Below are 20,064 nucleotides of genomic sequence, written 5' to 3' on the forward strand. Positions count from 1 at the left end.
CATGATCAAAGGGAGATAGGAACGGTTGTGGAAGCCCCAGAGTCAAAGGATGCCTTTCAAGAACACAAAGAGCATAATTGACAAGGGAAGTGAAGGTTGCCCAGAGTTCGCTTGGAGATTGAGCGAAACCAGAGAGCTCAATTGACGAGTAGTAAGAGTTTTGGAGTTGCTTGGAGGTCGAGCGAAAACTAGGCAGGTCAGAGAAGCCAGAGCCAAAGCCAGAGCCAAAGAGCGAGAGCCAGAGCCGAGAGCAGAAGCAAAGGCCGTTAGAGGTTGGAGGTAGTTGCAGAGAATAGAGCTAGCGCTCATTCTCAAGGTTCCAATAGTCGAAGTGACTGTAGAGGACCGATGAATCCATTGAGATGGAGTTCAGAAAATCCTGAAGACTTATAAGATCCATGGAGCAGTAATGAAGCTTCAGAACAACAAAGGGTCAAAATGATCAAGCTATTGTTGGTGTCCAAAGTGTGCTGAAGATAGAAAAAGGAGTTCCAGAGACAGTGAGAGAATTCTGAGGGAGCTGGTGCAAACTAGAGCTCAAGACAACTCATAGCACTAATTAAAGGAGTCTAGTCTATAGAAGCCTAGATTTGTCTGCAGAGTATGGACAACCAGCAGGATAAGATGGTATTCTAAACCCATAGAGTCATATTTGTAAACCTATGGATTTGAGCGTGGAGGTTGTAAAAGAATTTATGCCATAATCCCAAAGAGCCTCATTGAGTTGACTAGAGCTCAAGGAGACATAGCCTAAGAGGTTTGGGTGAACTCCATATTATATTGTTGTTATGTGTGATGCTTATTTGCTGCATTGTTTCACTGTTATATGTTTTTATATTAGTTTAAGCAAATCAACTTAAAGCACATAAACGGTTTAAAAACAAACACAAGCATACACCTATTTGCAAGCACTTTTTAATTCCGCAATCAGTTAATCATAAAGTTTTGGGAATATTTAAGATTTGGAAGTGGGAGAGGTTTTTGTAAGCTGACAAGAAGCCTTTAGTGCCTCATTTTCAAATCACATAGGTCGAATAGGCAGAAGGGTGTTACAAAGCAGAGAGGGAAGCCAAAAATAGTGTTGGCTCTGATACCATGTCAGACCAGGAGATAACTCCTCAAATGTAATCGTATTATTCATTCGGGTTGTTCATTATTATATACATGAGGGAGAGACTATTCAGTTCATCTCCCGATGACTCTCTATTTCCTTTATTATTTGTTTTCACTAATTACATTTGTTCACCCAATCCCTATGATTAGGTGTCAACACAATAAAATAATTTTTTACCATCTTTTAAAATTTTAATCACTTTTATTTTTACAATAAAATATGTTTTGCCTATTTTTTAAAATTTTAATATTTTTCATATAGTACCTTGACTAAAAGTAATGACATTGGAACTATTTATTGATAATAATGAAAAATTGTAAGTTAGTTTTTTTCTTTTAAGAAATTTGGTGGGAAAATATATTATATAGTTTTTACATATTTTGATCAATTAAGAAAATAGCAAGATAGTTTTAATTTCTTGATTTTTTATCTATATTTTATTCAGTTAGTCATTAGGAAATTGCCTAAATATTTATCATTAAAAAATACAACATTAGTTACTATGTTTTGATTGACCAACTAAAATTTTTGAGGGTTTTTTTTTAGTGTTAAATAGTTTGTTCTCCCCATTGTTTCCATTGAAAAGGACTTGTTTCTACTAATTTCAATATCTCATTCACTTCCATTTGAACAATTAGGAAAACAACAAGAATTCTAATTTGATGATTCTTGATAGTTCTAATTTGATGATTTTTTATCCATATTTTATTTTAGTAATTAGGAAATTGCCTAAATATTTATCATTAAAAACTACAACATTAGTTACTATCTTTTGATTGACCAACTAACAATTTTAAGGGTTTCTTTTTTTAATGTTAAAGAGTTTTGTGCTCCCCATTGTATCTCATTCACTTCCATTGAAGAGGAGTTGTTTCTACTAATTTGAGTGTCTCATTCACTTCCATTGAAGAGGAATTATTTCTACTAATTTCAATGTCTAATTTTATTTGAAACTTCTATAATATAATTCAAAACAATTTCACTTCCATTGAAAAGAATTTGTTTCTACTAATCTCAATATTTAATTTTATTTGTAACTTCTATAATATGATTACAAATCATTTTTTAGGAATATTTGTATTTTTAAATATCAAAATTTTTAATTTAGATTATTCAAAATTTAAAAAAAAATAGGGTTCATAATGATGTAAGAGATATATTCCCAAATTTTATCCGTATTAAATTTTAGAGAGTCGATTCGAACTTGGTAACTATGCATTGACATTATAATGCTGATATGAGTACTGCGAGAGGAAATATATCGTGAATATTTTATTAATATCATTTAAGGGATTTTGATTTTTTCTAAACTAGTTTCTAATATCCAACTGATCTATGCATCAAACCTCTATCGGTAACTATGCGACACTGACACCAAGCAACTGGGATAAATGTATACCTTGAAATACACCTTAATCATTATTTTAAACCAACAAACATATATATATATATCTATGCATTTATTTATTAATAATTATATAAATATATATGTAATAGATAGTAAATACTAATAATAATATTTTAATTTTAAAATAAAATTAATCTGAATATCAAATTCTTGTGTAATCTTTTTATTAATAATATTAAACATTTATTTTATCATATCATTTTATATATATATAAAATAGTTCTAATTAAATTATATTAGGTTAATATTGCAAAATTGTATAATGTGTATCCCTGTGATTTTCGAAATCCAAAACTTGTCATTAACGAAAGATAAGGGGTTTTTTTTCTTTCTTTCCAGAATTCGCAATTATCTACATCAAAGATGTCTAACCTAATAGCAGTGTAGTTGACCACAGTTAACCATAGTTTATTGTATTATAGTTATCTAGCATAAAAGTGAATTCTAGAAGAGTTTTTTTTTCTATGTTTAATCTATATTTGACGTGTATTTTTTTTAAATAAAAATAAAATATTTTTTAAATGAAAAATAATAGAAAAAAAAATATATATATATATATATATATATAAACTAGTTTAATTGAAAACATTATTAATATTATAACTATTTATAATGATAATTTGTAATTCTTTTATAAAATTAATATGTAATTCATAATAATAATAATAATAAAATAAAAATAGGCCATTCTCAACTATATATATAAAAAAAAAAATTAATATTTGTTCTAAAACTATTTTCGTTAATTAATATATTTCAAATATCAAATTTATGTATATTTTTTTATAAAGAGAAAATAGAAATAAATTTGATAATGGCTATAAATAATAATAAAAAATAATATTTTATTTTAAATAAAATGATTTGAAATCAACATGAGATATATAGAGAAAGATTAATTGAAAAAAAAAAATCATGAAACAGATTTATCTCATTCAATTTTTAGAATGAAAATGATATGTAATATTAAAAAAAAAAAAAAAATCAATGTACTTATAAATAAAATATTTTGATGTTAATAGGAAGTAGATAAAGAAATATCAAATTTATATGAAAAGGATTCTCATATAAATAGAATATGTGTTTATAATATATTAATAACAAAAATATATTTTAATAAATCTAGATCTTAAATACAAACATTAAGTAAAATGTTTAGATGCCGATTATATATATATAGAAAATAATTGAAAATAAAAAATTATTTAATTTACTCAATTATTATTAGTGTGTTCATCAAAATGAAAAAAATGTATAATAAAATCAATAAAAATATTATTATAATTATATATATATATATATATATATATATATATTAAATAATCACCATTTATCAATTTAAACCTCCCATTTATCAAATGCACAAAAAATCAAATTTATTGAAATAACAGACCGATCATAATATTTTGTATTCCTTCACTTCAGAAAATGTTAATCAATTCTAAAACTAAATAAAACCAAAAATAAAATGCACCTATTATATACCTCAATATACCACTGTTTTCTTTTGCTATCTTATAAAATATCAACATATTCCTTTCACTACCTTATACAATACTTTTCAAACCTTAATTATTACTGTCATATAGTGCTCACCGCACTGAAAAAGAATATGAAAATGGAAAGCGTGAACCCCGTAAATGGTCGACACATCAACACTATGTAGGGCCTTCTGAATATATATATATTGACAGGACTCTCATCTCTTCAATTGTCTTCTTTGTCCCCATTTCGAAAATACTTCAAGAAGCGTGATATCTTCGTAATAAGAACAAATGCTTCTTATCACAAAAATGTGGGCCGTTAACATCTTTTCCATAGAACGTTTCCCGAGGGCAATGCAGATATCTCACAATTTTGTATGGTAAAAAATCGATTGGCAATTGCTTTCTTGCATATAACGTTACAAATTCATATATCCCCTTTTTTTCAACGATTTCGGAAACCATTTAACAGTGGAGGCCCCCAACACAAATATATAGTGGGAAAAGAAATGGATAGAAATTTGATGTTCAAATCAACAATGGGCCTGTGTCTCTCGAAAGTCACCCAAACAACTAGTATGCTCCAAAGTTAATTAAGTGTATATATTAAATTAAAAAGTTAACTAATATACCATGATGAGAAATTATTTATAAAAATGATATTTTATACATTAGTGGGTAGAGAGTAAAAGTGACTGGTGTAAATGGGCAGAGGGTAAAAGGGATTGGTGTAAAGTATATGTAATATATGTAATCCATCTTATATCCTGATTTATAACGTATAGAAAAAGATGTTTACAAATTTCTATTAATTCCCGTGGACTTTTTAATTTGATATTTATATCCTGATTTATAACGTATAGAAAAATATGTTTACAAATTTCTATTAATTCCCCTGGATTTTTTAATTTTAATTTTAAATATATATTAAATATCAAATTAAATTAACCTCACAAAAAACAATCTTACAAAATATTTACATATTAACTATAAGAAAAAAATTGGTTCGATTTTTATTATTATCTAATTTTCACAGTCGTGACAAAAAATTGGTGTACTTTACCTTCTCCGGTTTTGAACCTATAACCTCTTAAAAACAAGCACATGCTTTTAACTATTAAGTCCACTCAAACTCTATATTAAACCCACTCAAGTTGATGAATGATATAATAAAAAGAAATATGATATTAAATTATTTTTATTAAATATATAAAAGTAATATGTTATTCACCCGCTAATATTAGAAATGAAAATAATTATGCATTTCACTTTACTAATATTAGAAATCATGTCGTTGCTCTTAAAGTCGATAAAGGTGGAGCTGCTATGATCTTTGATAAAACGGACTACCAGAGAAAAATGTTGGATCACCTCCTCAATAGTGGTAGCTATAGGAAACTAAATAAGAACCCTATTAAGCAAATCTCTAATGAGGTTTCTCGTGCTATTAATTCTGGTAATATCTCTAACCCCCTGAAGAAGAAGCTTATTGTTAGCAACACCCTCATCCCTAGGATCTATGGGCTTCCCAAAGTCCACAAAAATGGGGTTCCCCTTAGGCCTATTGTCAACACAATAGGAGGACCCACGTATCTTCTTGCTAAGTTCTTAGCTCAAAAGCTTAAGCCCCTTGTTGGCCATACTGAATCCTTCGTTAAGGACTCAACTTCTTTTGTTAAGGAACTTAAGGGTAGTAAAATTGACCCTGATGATTTTCTTGTGAGCTTTGATGTGGTCTCTCTCTATACTAATATTCCCATTAATAAGGCTATGGAGGTTATAAATCACATCATCAATCCTAATACTGCTAAGTTGGTTGGTCTTTGCCTTACCTCTACTTTCTTTAGTTTCCAAGGAGAATTCTATGAGAAAACGTGCGGAGTAGCTATGGGTTCTCCACTCTCTCCCATTGTCGCAAACTTGTTCATGGAAGACTTTGAAACTAAATCCCTTTCCTCTGCCCCCCTTTGCCCTAATATTTGGAAGAGATTTGTCAATGATACCTTCATCTATTGGCCGTATGGATGTCACTTACTTGATTCTTTCTTTCTCATCTTAATACTCAATCTGAGTAAATTAAGTTTACTATGGAGATTGAGGTCAATGGTATTCTTCCCTTCCTCGATGTACTTATCTCTAAAAAAGGGGATGGTACCCTTTCTTACCAAGTTTATCGTAAAAAAACTCATACTGAGAAGTACCTTCATGCAAGCTCCCATCACTATCCTTCTCAAAAATTTGGTGTTCTCAACACTCTATCCATTAGAGCTCTGAGGATTTCTGATGAGAGTCACTTTGAAAGTGAAAAATGCTATCTGCTTGAAGTTTTTGAAGATAATGGCTATAATAGACACCTAGGTCTCAGAGTTTTTTGAAAATCTAGCCTCGGACCTAAACCCAAAAAGGATCCCCATGGTTTTGCAAACGGCGTGCATCTTCTTTTCATTCTCGGAACCACTGACAATATTGCACAAAATATTAATAAATAAAGAAATAAGGATAATAACAACAATTGTATTTATAAATAATAATGAAGTAATAATGAAATAAGGAATTTAATAAAAATCAAACAACAATTTAAATGTGGTTGATAGGAAATTCAACTTTAAACACTCTATGAGAACACAGTTATTAAATACTAGTCTCTTCCAAAACACACCGAGACCGATGATAAAAGTTGCACCAATTTAAATCAACAAGATAATGATCATGACCATTCACACTTTCCAACCAATCCCTTCTCGCATTGTCTTGCATTTTTGCATAACGTTGAAAAGGAAAAGGTTGTGAAACCTGTAATAATCTATTGAGTTCACTCATGATATAGTTGTAAATGTCAAAGCCTACCTCTCCTTGTCTCCAATATCTATAGTGGATCATTGCAAGGGAATAATATTAAACCCAAGGGATAAATATTATAAACTCAATGTATAAAAACCCTAAGATAAATATTATAAACCCTAAAATAAACATGTTTGACCTTGATTTACCATCATTGATTTCATACTGAGACGGTGTTTGTCACAATGTGACGTTGGATCATGGTCGACAATGGTTGATTTTCATATTCAAAAAATCATTCACACATTGTGACATTGGACTATCGTTTTGCATGGATTACCATGATTGTAAACCAAATTGATTTATATTAAACCCTAGGATTAATATCATAAACGCTATGAATAATATTATACCCTAGGAATATGAACCAAATATACCCAAGGGATTGATATTATAAATCGAAGGGAATAATAAACCCAAGGGATTAATTCTAAAACCCAAAGATATTATAAACCCAAGGGAATAATATTAAGCCCAAGGGAATAATAATAAACCCAAGGGAATAATAATAAACCCAGGGGATTAATATTATAAACCTAAGATAAATATTATAAAGCTAAGGAATATAAACCCTAAGATAAATATTATAAACCCAATGGAATAACAAACCCAAGGGAATAATATTAAACCCAAGGGATAAATATTATAAACCCAAGGAATATAAACCCTAAGATAAATATTATAAACCCCGGCATAAATATCTGTCACAATGCGACATTGGAATATGGTTGACCATGATTTATTTTCATATTGAGACAAATAAACCCTAAAAAAACATGGTTATCCGTGATTTACTGTCATTTATTTTCATACTGAGACGATGTTTGTCACAATGTGATGATGGACCATGGTTGATCATGGTTGATTTTCATATTGAGACAATCTTTGGCACATTGTGACATTGGACCATCGTTGAACATGGATGACCATGATTGTAAAACCAAGAGATTTATATTAAACCCTAGGATTAATATTATAAACCCTGTGAATAATATTATACCCTAGGAATATGCACCAAATAAACCTAGGGGGTTGATATTTTAAACCAAAGAGAATAATAAACCCAAGGGATTGATTCTAAAACCCAAAGGTATTATAAACCCAAGGGAATAATATTAAACCAAAGGGATTAATATTATTATATAAACCCTAAATGGACTCATATTATAAACCCAAGAGAATAATAAACTCAAGGGACTAATACTAAAAATATAAGGGATTAAAAACATAATGGATTGATAATATAAACACAATGGAATAATATTAAACCCAAGAGATTAATATTATAAACCAAAGGTATATAAACCTTAAGATAAATATTATAAACCCAAGGTAATAATAAACCTAAGGGAATAATATTAAACCCAAGGGATAAATATTATAAACCCAAGGAATATAAACCTTAAGTTAAATATTTGTCACAATACGATGTTGGAATATGGTTTACCATGATTCATTTTCATATTGAGACAACTTTTGTCACAATGTGACGTTGGATAATGATCGACCATCGTTGACCATGGTTGATCTCCATATTGAGACAATCTTTGTCACAATGTGATGTTGGACCATGGTTGACCATGGTTATTAATCATGGTTGACCATGATGGAACCTAAATGTATTATAAACCCAAGAGAATAATATTAAAACCAAGGGATTAATATTATAAATTCAATGTATATAAGCCCTAAAAGGATTGATATTATAAACCCAATGGATTAAAAACCCAAGGGAATAATATTAAACTCAAGGGATAAATACTATAAACCCTAAGATAAATATTTGTCACAATGTGACATTGCAATATGGCTGGCCATTATTGATTTTCATATTGAGACAAAGTTTGTCTCAATACGACGTTGGAAAATGGTTGACCATCATTGAACATGGTTGATCTCCATATTGAGACAATTTGTGTCACAATGGGATGTTGGACCATGGTTGACCATGGATGACCGTGGTTGTGACAATGTGACATTGGATCAAGAGACAGTCTTTGTCACAATGTAACCATGGTTATTGACCATGGTTGAACATGATTGACCATGTTTGACCATGTGTGAGACAACCTTTGTCACAATGCTATGTTGGAACATGGTTAACCATTGTTGATTTTCATATTGAGACAATGCTTGTCACAATGCGAAATTGGTTGATTTTCATATTGAGACAATGCTTGTCACAATGCGAAATTGGTTGATTTTCATATTGAGAAAATCTTTATCGCAATGTGACGATGGACCATGGTTGACCATGATAATAAACCCAATGGATTTACATTAAATCTAAATATTAATATATTATAAACCCTATGAATAATATTATACTGTATGAATACGAAGCCTCAAATTAATAAACCCTATAACTTATTATTTTATAGGCTTTTTTAATGAAAAATTCAAAATGTAGTGCAAACTCTTAAAAACAAATGAATAAAAGTTAATGATTTTTTCATAAATAAATTCATATAAAATTAAATCTAATTAAATAAGTATTTGTAAATTCATAAAATTCATTTACTATAATTTCATTTGAACATATTAAATTTAAAAAAAAAATATATCCTGTGAAACATTATTGATGGAATTTTAAATCTATAAATTTACAATTTTTTAATGTATGATATATTTTAAAAATTGATAATTGATAATTAAAAAAAAACAAAACAAAACAAAAACAAACCCCAGTTTTATGTTTTTACTTCATCCATTTTACTTATAATCAATTTAAAATACAATGCGTTTCAAATTTTAAAAACAAAAATACATTTCAAAACATCAACCATAATTTCTAAATTTAATAATTTATTAATCATGGAGGAACTTATCATGGAACTTAATAATATAAACAATGGACATCATAAGTAAAATATTTCAATGCCATATAAAGTAAAATATTTCAATGTCAACTAATATTTACAATGAAAAGAAATGGATTTTCATTGTTAAAGCATTTTTAAGCATTTCAAGTAATGTTATTATTTTATATTTGGGCTATAATTTTTTTTCAATTTTATCTTTGAGATGCAAACATTTTTTTTTTTATTTTGCATTTAAAAAAAAATTTACACAAGAAGAAATTATATCACTCTAAACACTTCTTAGATTTGTGATTAAAATAGATCAATACTGATCTTTACAGAGAAAACTAATAAGATCAGCTTGCAATTTAAAATTTGGTTGTTGAATGATTGCTAATTGATTTTATCGCACAAATTCATTCATGCTACTTTACCTAATTCTACACGAATCCTACATTGAAAACCTAGGAAAAACCAAATTCTTAGTTGAGCTACTTTTATACGTTTTTATTTGAAAAGTAAAGCAATCTTCTATAGAACACTCCTTCGAATCATTAAAATCTAAACCACACTCAATTACTAAATTTATAGCAGACACATAATTGATCTCCTTGAAATTTGTGGCATAATTTGGTCAAACCTTGTACACTCCTCACTTATGTAGCGACACATATACCTCTGGAGATTCAAGGTCCCGTAAGTTGCCCTCATGATCCAATATCAAAATCCCAAACCTGTCATAGAGGTTTTCCATGTTAAAATTTCCACTATCAGACACCTGTGGCAGCGTACAAATATATGTATGTTCAAATGCTGGTAAAATAGACAGGGAAGTAAGTTGTTTCCACCATTATAGGAAAATACCTTGTTATATATGGTATGGAAAAAAAATTTAGTAATCGAAGAAGATGTATCATTCACAACTTGTAGCCCACATTCTTTTAGCAAGAGCCGAAGATTGGAGTAGACAATATGATCTTTGAATAAGTTGAGGGACAAGCCATAATGTATGGAATTTATTTGCACCATAGTGAAGACGTAGGAAAATACCTTGTTATATATTTTCTTATATATAAATGAATGTTATAAATAGTAATGAGGAATTTATCATGGAGGAACTTATTAGAATCGGAATAATCTCAAATCCCTAGGAAAATGGTGGGTGGGGAGCCAAGTGGCACAAATCTATTTTTTAAAATTTATTAAAAGTAATGGACAATTTTGCTAAAAAACAAATTTATTATATATAAATGAGTGTTATAAATAATAATAAGGAACTTATTAAAATTGGAATAATCATAATTTTTTCTTATATATATTGAATGTTATAAATAATAATGAGTAACTTATTAGAATTGGAATAATCTCAAATCCCTAGGAAATTGGTGGGTGGGGATCCACATGGCACGAGTCTAACTTTTTAAATTTATTAAAAGCAATAGACCATTTTTCTAAATAAAATATGCTTATATATAAATGAATGTTATAAATAATAGTGAGGAACTTAAGAAAACTCTTGAAGATTATTAAACAAATATTAACACACATAAAAAAATACCAGACATGGTGGAAAAGGCCTGACCCTTGATGTATTCCTCACATTCTCATTATTAACATAACGTTTATGATACATATAAATACATTAGGATAATTTGTCTCAAGATAGTGTGTCTATCTTGGACACTATGGTTGATAAAATCTCTCAACCAAACACTAATCTAGGAGCCTAACTAGTTGGAGATAATCTTTCAACCAACTAGGCCTAAACTAACTCCTAACCACGAGGAACAAACTCAATCTCGAAAGGTAGGATTAAATCAAACTTTCTTAATTTTAATTAATTTAATTATTTTGGACTTATAATGGTTTTAAACACATGAGAGTGAGGCTAACATTCCCCCTCTCAATGATAAGTCCAAAAAATAGAACCAGGAACCAACTTCCAAGTTCTTATGCTAACACTGTTGATCCTCAAAAACACTGCCTAAAAAAAACGCCAAAGCTAGATGCTGAAAAAACTCCAATCTGAAGAGAACATGAACCAATTATAAGTCTGATTCATCTTTGAATTTTTCTTGACGACCCCATCACGTGCCAAGCTGCAAAAGGATCGATCTGTCCTTTACTTGCAATCAGCATCCTTTATCCATAGACAAAATGTTGATGACGCCCACTGGTGAATTTGCTTTATCCACTAACAAAATATTGAGAACACCCACTGGCGAATTTGCTAATGTCAAAACTGCTCCCTATTGTTTGTTGAAAATTTCTCACTGGATTCTTTGAGGAAGATGATGATTTCCCACTGGCTATGTGATGTTGACCACTCACTGGTTGTTTGATGTTGAACGCCCACTCGCTGCTGATGTTGAACTCCCACTGGCTGCTGATGATGATCGCCCACTGGCTGAGTTGATTCTATCAATAAACGTTTACTACTGCTTGTTGATTATTTTTACTACGTGAATCTTGAAGAGAATTCATTTCTTTAATATGTTGTGTACTCCATGTGTACCATATTGTAAAGAAAGTGTAAAAAACTAAACACAAAAATCAAGAATCCAGAAAAGCATGCGACATCACAAACGTACTCATGGTGTACCTATACTAGTATAAAATTGTGAAATTAGTGACTAGGTGACTAAAAAAGTTAGTCACCACAACTTTTCTAAGTGAAATACTACAAAAAATTAGCAATATTAAGAGACACAACTAAAAACGACTAACATAAATGACTAAATTAGTCCCGAGTTAAAATATATGACTAGATAATAAGTAATACTACTAAAAATGACTAATGTGAATCACTAATTTAGTTTAGGAACAAAAATATGACTACCTAACAATAACTACAGTAATACAAGTTAGTCGTCTATGTTAGTCATTTTAATTGTGTCATTTCAACAATATAAACTTACAAGTGATAGGGGATTCAAAGGTTGTTATAGATTGGATGAAAGGTTATACTTCCTTATACACCTCTTTATTGGATCAAAGGATGATTAGAGTTATGGAGCTTATTAGAATCTTTATGGTTATATCCTTTAATCACATTCACAGGGAATTAAATTCAAAGGTTGACATATTATTGAAAATGGGAGTGGGCCAACACCTCTTTTTGCGACATGATATGACCACCTATATATGTTGCAACAACCTTGGCAACTTATTTAATGGGTTGCACATCTATTTCACATTTCTTCTTCGTCTTGAAAAGTGGTAGTGCCAATGAGAGGGTATGAACTTTGATCAAGGAATGTTCACTTAGTAGCACTATCAACACAATGAAACACCCATTCTCTTTTATGAAACAAGAAACATAATAATACAAAATGGTTTTCTTAATTATTTTAAAAACTAGATCCATCTTAACTCTGGATCTATCAAGCGTCAAGAGGGATCAAATCTTTCGAGATGCAAACCTCTTTTTTTGAGTAAAAAACTTGAGGAAAGGTTTGCACCTTGAGATATTTGATCCCTCTCGGCACTTGATAAATACAGAGTTAAGATGGATCTAGGCTGGTTTCAGTCATGTTTAGCCAAGGAAAATCTATCGAATCTATGATTAATTTTATCAATAATATGTAAATACATCTAATATTAATAGAGTCATTTTAAATATGTTAAATATGTATGAGATTAATGTGGTCATTTTAATTTAAAATTTTCTTAGTTAGCTCAGTGTGTTGAGATGATAAATATCATTAATAACTTTAATGATGAAAAATGATGAAATCAAAATTTTGAATGCAAAGTGACAATATAATAGTGTTGAATGATAGAAAATGTGAATAATAAGAATGCAATCAGTTACACATAGTCTTCATTGTGATCAATTTTAAACTATTTTCTTCTACTATTCTTATTTTCACCCTTGTTAGTTTTCACTTTTCATATGGATTATATGAAAAGGACAATTGAAATAATAAAACATTTAAATCTTTAGCTCGAGTTGTTGTAGTAAACATCATACCTTGTCTCCAATATTAATAAATCGAATTACTAAAACACAAAATCAATGTACATTTCCAATAAGTTTTTGTGCTTACACTGAAATCAATGCACATTGTTAATCAAATCACTTTAAAATTAATGTACCATCATGCATCCAATTACATCAAATCAGAAATCAACATCTACACTAAAATAAATGCATCTAATGCAAGCAATCAAATAAGATTAGAAAACAAATTCTACGCTAAAATCAATGTATCTAATCCAAACAATAAAATAGGATTACAAATCAACATATACACTTAAATCAATGCATCTAGTGCAAGTAATAAAATAGGATTAGAAACCAACATCTACACTGAAATCGATGTATTTAGTGAAAATAGTAAAATAGGATTGGAAATTACCATCTACACTGAAATCAATGCATTTAGTGCAAGCAATAAAATAGGATTAAAAATCATCTACATTGAAATCAATGAATCTATTTCAAGGAATCAAATATAATTACAAATCAACATCTACATTGAAATCAATGCTTCTAGTACAAGAAATCAAATATCATTAGAAATCAACATCTACACTAAAATCAATATATCTAGTGCAAGCAATCAAATAGCATTAGAAATCACCATCCACACTGAAATCAATGCATATAGTGCAAGAAATATTCTTCCCTCTCTCCCCCCTATCTTCACTTTCCATAAATATCTCTATCTCCCTTTGTCTCATTATATCACCCCCAAAACATACACTCCCTTTCTCCAAGCTATCTATCTATCCCTACATCCTCCTCTCTCTCTCTCTCTCTCTCCCCCCCCCCCCTTATCTCCCTCTCCCTCTCCCTCGCTTCTCTGTCTCTTTCCTCCTGCTTTCCTCTATCACTCTCTCTCCATCTTCCTTATCACTCCCTCTCACTCTCTCCACCTTTCTCTCTCTATGAATTTCTTCTTTCCTTCCTCTCTCCCCCCCTCCAACTTCATCTCTCTTTCCCTCCCTCTCTCCACTCTCTCACATCCTATCTCTTCCTTCCTCTCTCTCCCTTTCTCTCCCACCTCTCTCTCTCTCTCTTCACCCTCCAACTTTGTTATTATATCCCTCCCTCTCTCCTTATGTCTCCTCCTCTTCCCCCTTCTCTTCATCTCTCCTTATTTTTCTCTTTATCTCACCCTAAAAGCATACACAACCTCTCTCCATATCTCCTTTGTCACTCCCTCTCTATCTTCACTTCTCACTCTATATGTCTTTCTTCTCCCCTTCCTCTCCCCCCCTCCGACTCCATCTCTCTATCCCTCCTTCTCCTCCTCTCACCCTCCCTCTCTCCTCCTCTCACCCTCCCTCTCTCCTCATCTCTCTCTTGTCCTTCCTATCTCTCCCTTTCTCTCCTACCTCCCTCTCTCTTCCCCCATCACTCTTTCTCTCTCTCTCCAATCCTCTCTCTTCCCCTATAAATCTCTTCTCTCTCTATCCAATCCTCTCTCTTCTCCCATCACTCTCTCTCTCTCTAATCCTCTCTCTTCCCCCATTACTCTCCTCATCTCTCTCAAGTCCTCTCTCTCATCCTTCCTCTCTCTCCATTTCTCTCCAACCTCCACCTGTCTTCCCCCATCACTCTCTCTCTCTCTCTCTCCAACTATGTTGACTATATCCCTTCCTCTCTCCTTCTCTCTCCTTCTCTCCCCCCTTATCTCCATGTCTCCTTCTTTGTCTCTTTATCTCACCCCTAAACATACACACACTCTCTCCCTCTCTCCCTTGTCACTCCCTCTCTCTCCACTTCTCATTCTCTATGTATATCTTATTCCCTCCTTCTCTCCCCCTCCAACTCCATCTCTCTATCCACCCCTTTCTCCTCCTCTCTCTAAAGTCATCTCTCTCGTCCTTCCTCTCTCCCTTTCTCTCCTACCTCCCTCTCTCTTCCCCCATCTCTCTCTCTCTTTCTGCCCTCCAATCCTCTTACTGTCTCCCTCCGTCTCTCCTTCTTTCTCTCCTCCCTCCATCTGTATGTCTCCCTCTCCCTCTCTTACTCTTCTCTACCTCTCTCACTCCTCTCCCTCTCTCTCTCTTCATTCCTCCTCTCCCCTCTCCTTTAGTTTATCTCCAACTCTCCCTATCTTTCCACCTTTATCACTCTATGTCTTTGTTCTTCCCTCCCATATACATCTAGAGTTAATATATCTCATGATATATTAATCTATATTATAATATAACAAATGTAATATTGTATTATTCCAAAGTTGTTAAATTTAATAAAATTAATATTATAATATATTAATATGAATATTTTTTTCTGAATAAGTCTACTTCTATTATTGATACAAAAATTTTACAACGAGGCGGCAGCTTCAAAAGGTCTAGCCTGGAAAATGGCTTTCTCGCATGACAAATTTGGAAAATAATCCACTGAAGCAAGCATTAGACCGCCTAGATCTAGAACTAATACCAGAGCCTTTAAACCGGAACCGCTTTGACAAAATGAAGACTGTATGGAAACCCAAAACTGCTTAATAGGGGTAATGCTATTGACTCAGACTGTTGACATAGACAGAGACCAATTGAACTGAGACAGAAAACAACAGAGCATTTCCTTTGAACAGACACGATAATTTCAAAAAGGACAACAACCTGTTTAGGCATCATGAGCATTGGAGGGCGATTCTTCCACTATTGGACAGCCGAAACTTGAGAGGTCGTCCTCATCAGAGGGAAGGCCCTTTTCTTTTGGTGGACTCCCATCGTCTGGAGGATTTGAACGCACCACAGTAGGCTGAGCCTGGAATGCCGAATTCTTTGTGATTTCACACTGCTGGCCTGGAAAGTCTTCATCCCTTTCTGAGCCTGGAAAGTCTTCATCCCCTGGCTTTGGTGGAGCGTGAGGAGAAGCCGAAACCATGCCTGCTGCGCCCTCACTTAACTAAATTGTAACTGTGGCTATGAAAGAATGATTGCTTAGAGTGCAGGGAATTTGAAAGCAGGCCGAGTGCTCATGAGTGTGATGGGAGCTCGAAGTTGCCACCCGTTTTCCCCTGCCTCAACCTCGCTCACGTCTGGGAGCAGGATGACTCTCAGAGGAAGAGCCAGTGAATGTATCAGCTGAAGAGAATGAGGCGTGGCGCACAGGACGACCACGAACTCCACCCCTGCGGCATCCCATTCTCTGACGCAGGATAGTCATGATGCCCCGAGAGTAAAGCGCAGGAACATCAATGCTGAGGTGAACAGGGGAGATGGAAAGAGGGCGATTTAACAAGATGAACTGAGAATTAAGAGAGCGGGAAGGCAAACAGCTGAGGAGAATGCTGTAGGGGCAGTAGCGAACCAAGAAAACTATAAACGTAGTTGCTCCACTAGCCTGAATACCGTAAAAGCCTGAAACCTCCAGCAAACAGAGCATAGCACCTGCGAGGAGACTTAAAATGTGAGAGAATGGAACGGAGTTGAAATGGATCTGCGCCATGTGATTTGAGCAGGGGAGCCTGTGTGAAACGTCGGGCCTCATTAACTCTGCTTTGAATAAACTCTCTGGAATATTGAATGCCAGCAGCAGATGAAGCCAGATGGCGCTGGAAGTACTCCACGTGCCGACTGCTCCCACCGCCTTCGTCCTGTTAGCTGTCCTGATCACCCGCATCTGGGATTTAATATTAATATTATATTTAATAATAATATGAATATTAATCTTTTAATATTAATATTAGGGTTAATAATGTTTTTGGCATGGTATTAATATTAATCTGTCCCATAGGCTTCACCTAAATAAAAACTCTTTTTTGAATGTTCCTAAATATAAAGAGGATTATGGAGTAAATATAAAAAGAGGTTTTATTTATTTACCATACCTTTGGTTTAATTATATTTTTATTTAATTACCATACCTCTTTTATTTACCATGGTATTTGGCCCATAGACTTGGTATATAATTAGATGTTGATTTCTAATCCTATTTGATATATTTTGATTTATTTACCATACCTCTTTATACCTCTTTTATAAATATGATATTTAGCCCATGCTATTAAAATGGTATTTGGCCCATAGGTTTCACCTAAATAGAATCTCCTTTTTAAGTTTTAGTAAATATAAAGAGGTTTATGGATTAAATATAAATAAATAAAATAAAATAAAATTTATCTACCATGCCTCAAGTTTATTTATATTTTTTTTATTTACTATACCTATGGAGCAAGTATAAAAAAGAGGTTTTATTTATTTACCATACTTGAGGTTTATTTTTATTTTTATTTATTTACCATACATCTTTTTTGAGTGTTAGTAAAACTCTTTATATTTTAAATTTATATTGTGTTTATACATAATAATAATTAGATTGTTAAATAAGGTCCACATTAGATTAAAAATATTAAATGTTAAATGTTAAACATTACATGTTAAATGCTTATGTTTACATTTACATTTACGTGAAATCTATCCCATACCCCCATACTAGGTTGTTTAGTAGATTGTTTACCTGAGATCTAACCCCATGCCCCCCTTACATGTTAAATGTTTACAGTTATTACATGTTAATTGTTTATAGTTGTATTTACATTTACATTCACATTACATTTACATTTATGTGAGATCTACCTCGTACCCCAAAAATATATTTAACAATAAAAAAAACTACATATATAAATGATACTCACCATCAAACCATTTCAAATAAAAGATGTTATTGTATGATTTTAATATATATTGCTATTAGAAACAACAATGATGAATTAAAAAAAAAACCAACCAAAAATAAGCCTCTATGAAACTCCTAAAAGACCCAACATTGCACTTATAATTAAATAAAATATATAAATAACTCCTGTGTCGCTTACCATCAAGAAAATTAGTTTTTAGTAAAATGGCGAGAAGGGTCAAAATCTATGCTTGTTGATTTAGCAGAGATCTAAATTCGGCAGGGAGAGAAGACGAAGGGAATACAAATAAAAAGAAAAAAATGAAGATCTAGGTAATTATTCATTCATTCTTCTCTTTATTCTCTCTTTAATTGGTTGAGCTCGGCTTTGTGCCTTCGTGGGATTAGAATTTGTTCCTCCATCCGTGTAGTGGAAGAGGAGGGTGGAAATCTCGGAATCCTGTATATTAATTTATGGTAGTTTTGGTTCGTTAGATCTAAAAAAATATTTTTCTCATGTATCCTCTCCATCATTTTGGGTTCAGAAAATAAACCCTTGCAAGGGTGGGTTGTCTCGAAAGGGAAGGAATTATTATAGGAAGCACAACGAAGCACAACGAAAATGAGTGGGGCTATGAGAATCGATGGGGGATTTCGGTTGCCGGGGAATTTTGATTTAGTCGAGTGCTCAAAAAAGCATACAAGATATGAAGGAAATATCAGGGAATCACTCGGATGAGGAGATATACACAATGCTAAAGGAATTCAATATGGATCCCAATGAGATGGCCCATCGGCTTCTTTATCAAGGTATGCTCTATCAAAGTAGGCCCTACTTCTTCTTCTTCTTCTTCTTCTTTTGTTCTTCAATATTTGGGTTTTGGTTGAATTTTTTACACCATAATTCCTCATTATCTCACCATGAAACCCAAGACAAAACCAAAACTATGTGGAAAATAGGGTTTATTGTAGTGTCCATATTTTAGGGTTTTGTGTTGTGGTAGAGTCTGCTTTTGTAGTAAGAATAGAACAAGTGTGTTTTAGATTTTATATTTTAGAAAAAAATGATCAGCAAAATTTGTGGGGTTTTAGGTTTTGTAACAAGAAATTGTTGGGATAGTTTGTAACAGGGAGTCACTCATAAGATGTTAATGGGATTTGATTTTAGCTTAAAAATATGAATTATTTTCGGATCATGATCTATATCAAATTAGTAAAGTTTTAGCAATTACTTTCCCCTACTCCATCACTGCCCCATGACATTTCAACTGGCCACAATATATCAGCAAAGACTTGGCACACAACTATTAAACAGATGGTTTTGTTTCCCAATGTTTTCCCCAAGTCACTAGTGACTTTACTAAGTCTTACTACTTGAAATCTTTCTACTCTGGAAATTTTTATACATATCAACAAAGACTTGGCACACAACTATTAAACAGATGGTTTTGTTTCCCAATGTTTTCCCCATGTCACTAGTGACTTTACTAAGTCTTACTACTTGAAATTTCTACTCTTGAAATTTTTATACATGTTAATTCTTTAGTGAACTTGAAAGATGTTGGTGCATAAGTTTCAAATTTTGAAAACATTTTTCAGATGTTATAAATGTATGTGTATGTTTGTGTGGTTGTCTAAAAATTACTGTGAGCATTGAGAAGTTAATTAAAGTTATGTTATGGTTTGATGGGAATTTCTATATGTATGTTTGTGTGGTTGGGTAAAAATTACCGTGAACATTGAGAAATTAATTGAAAGATGTTGGTGCATAAGTTTCAATTTGTGAAAACATTTTACAGACGTTAAAAATCTATATGTATGTTTGTGTGGTTGTG

This window comes from Pinus tabuliformis, chromosome 9 (assembly GCF_031772625.1).
Source record: "Pinus tabuliformis cultivar Carrire ecotype Pingquan chromosome 9, CPIR1, whole genome shotgun sequence".
NCBI lineage: Eukaryota > Viridiplantae > Streptophyta > Pinopsida > Pinales > Pinaceae > Pinus > Pinus tabuliformis.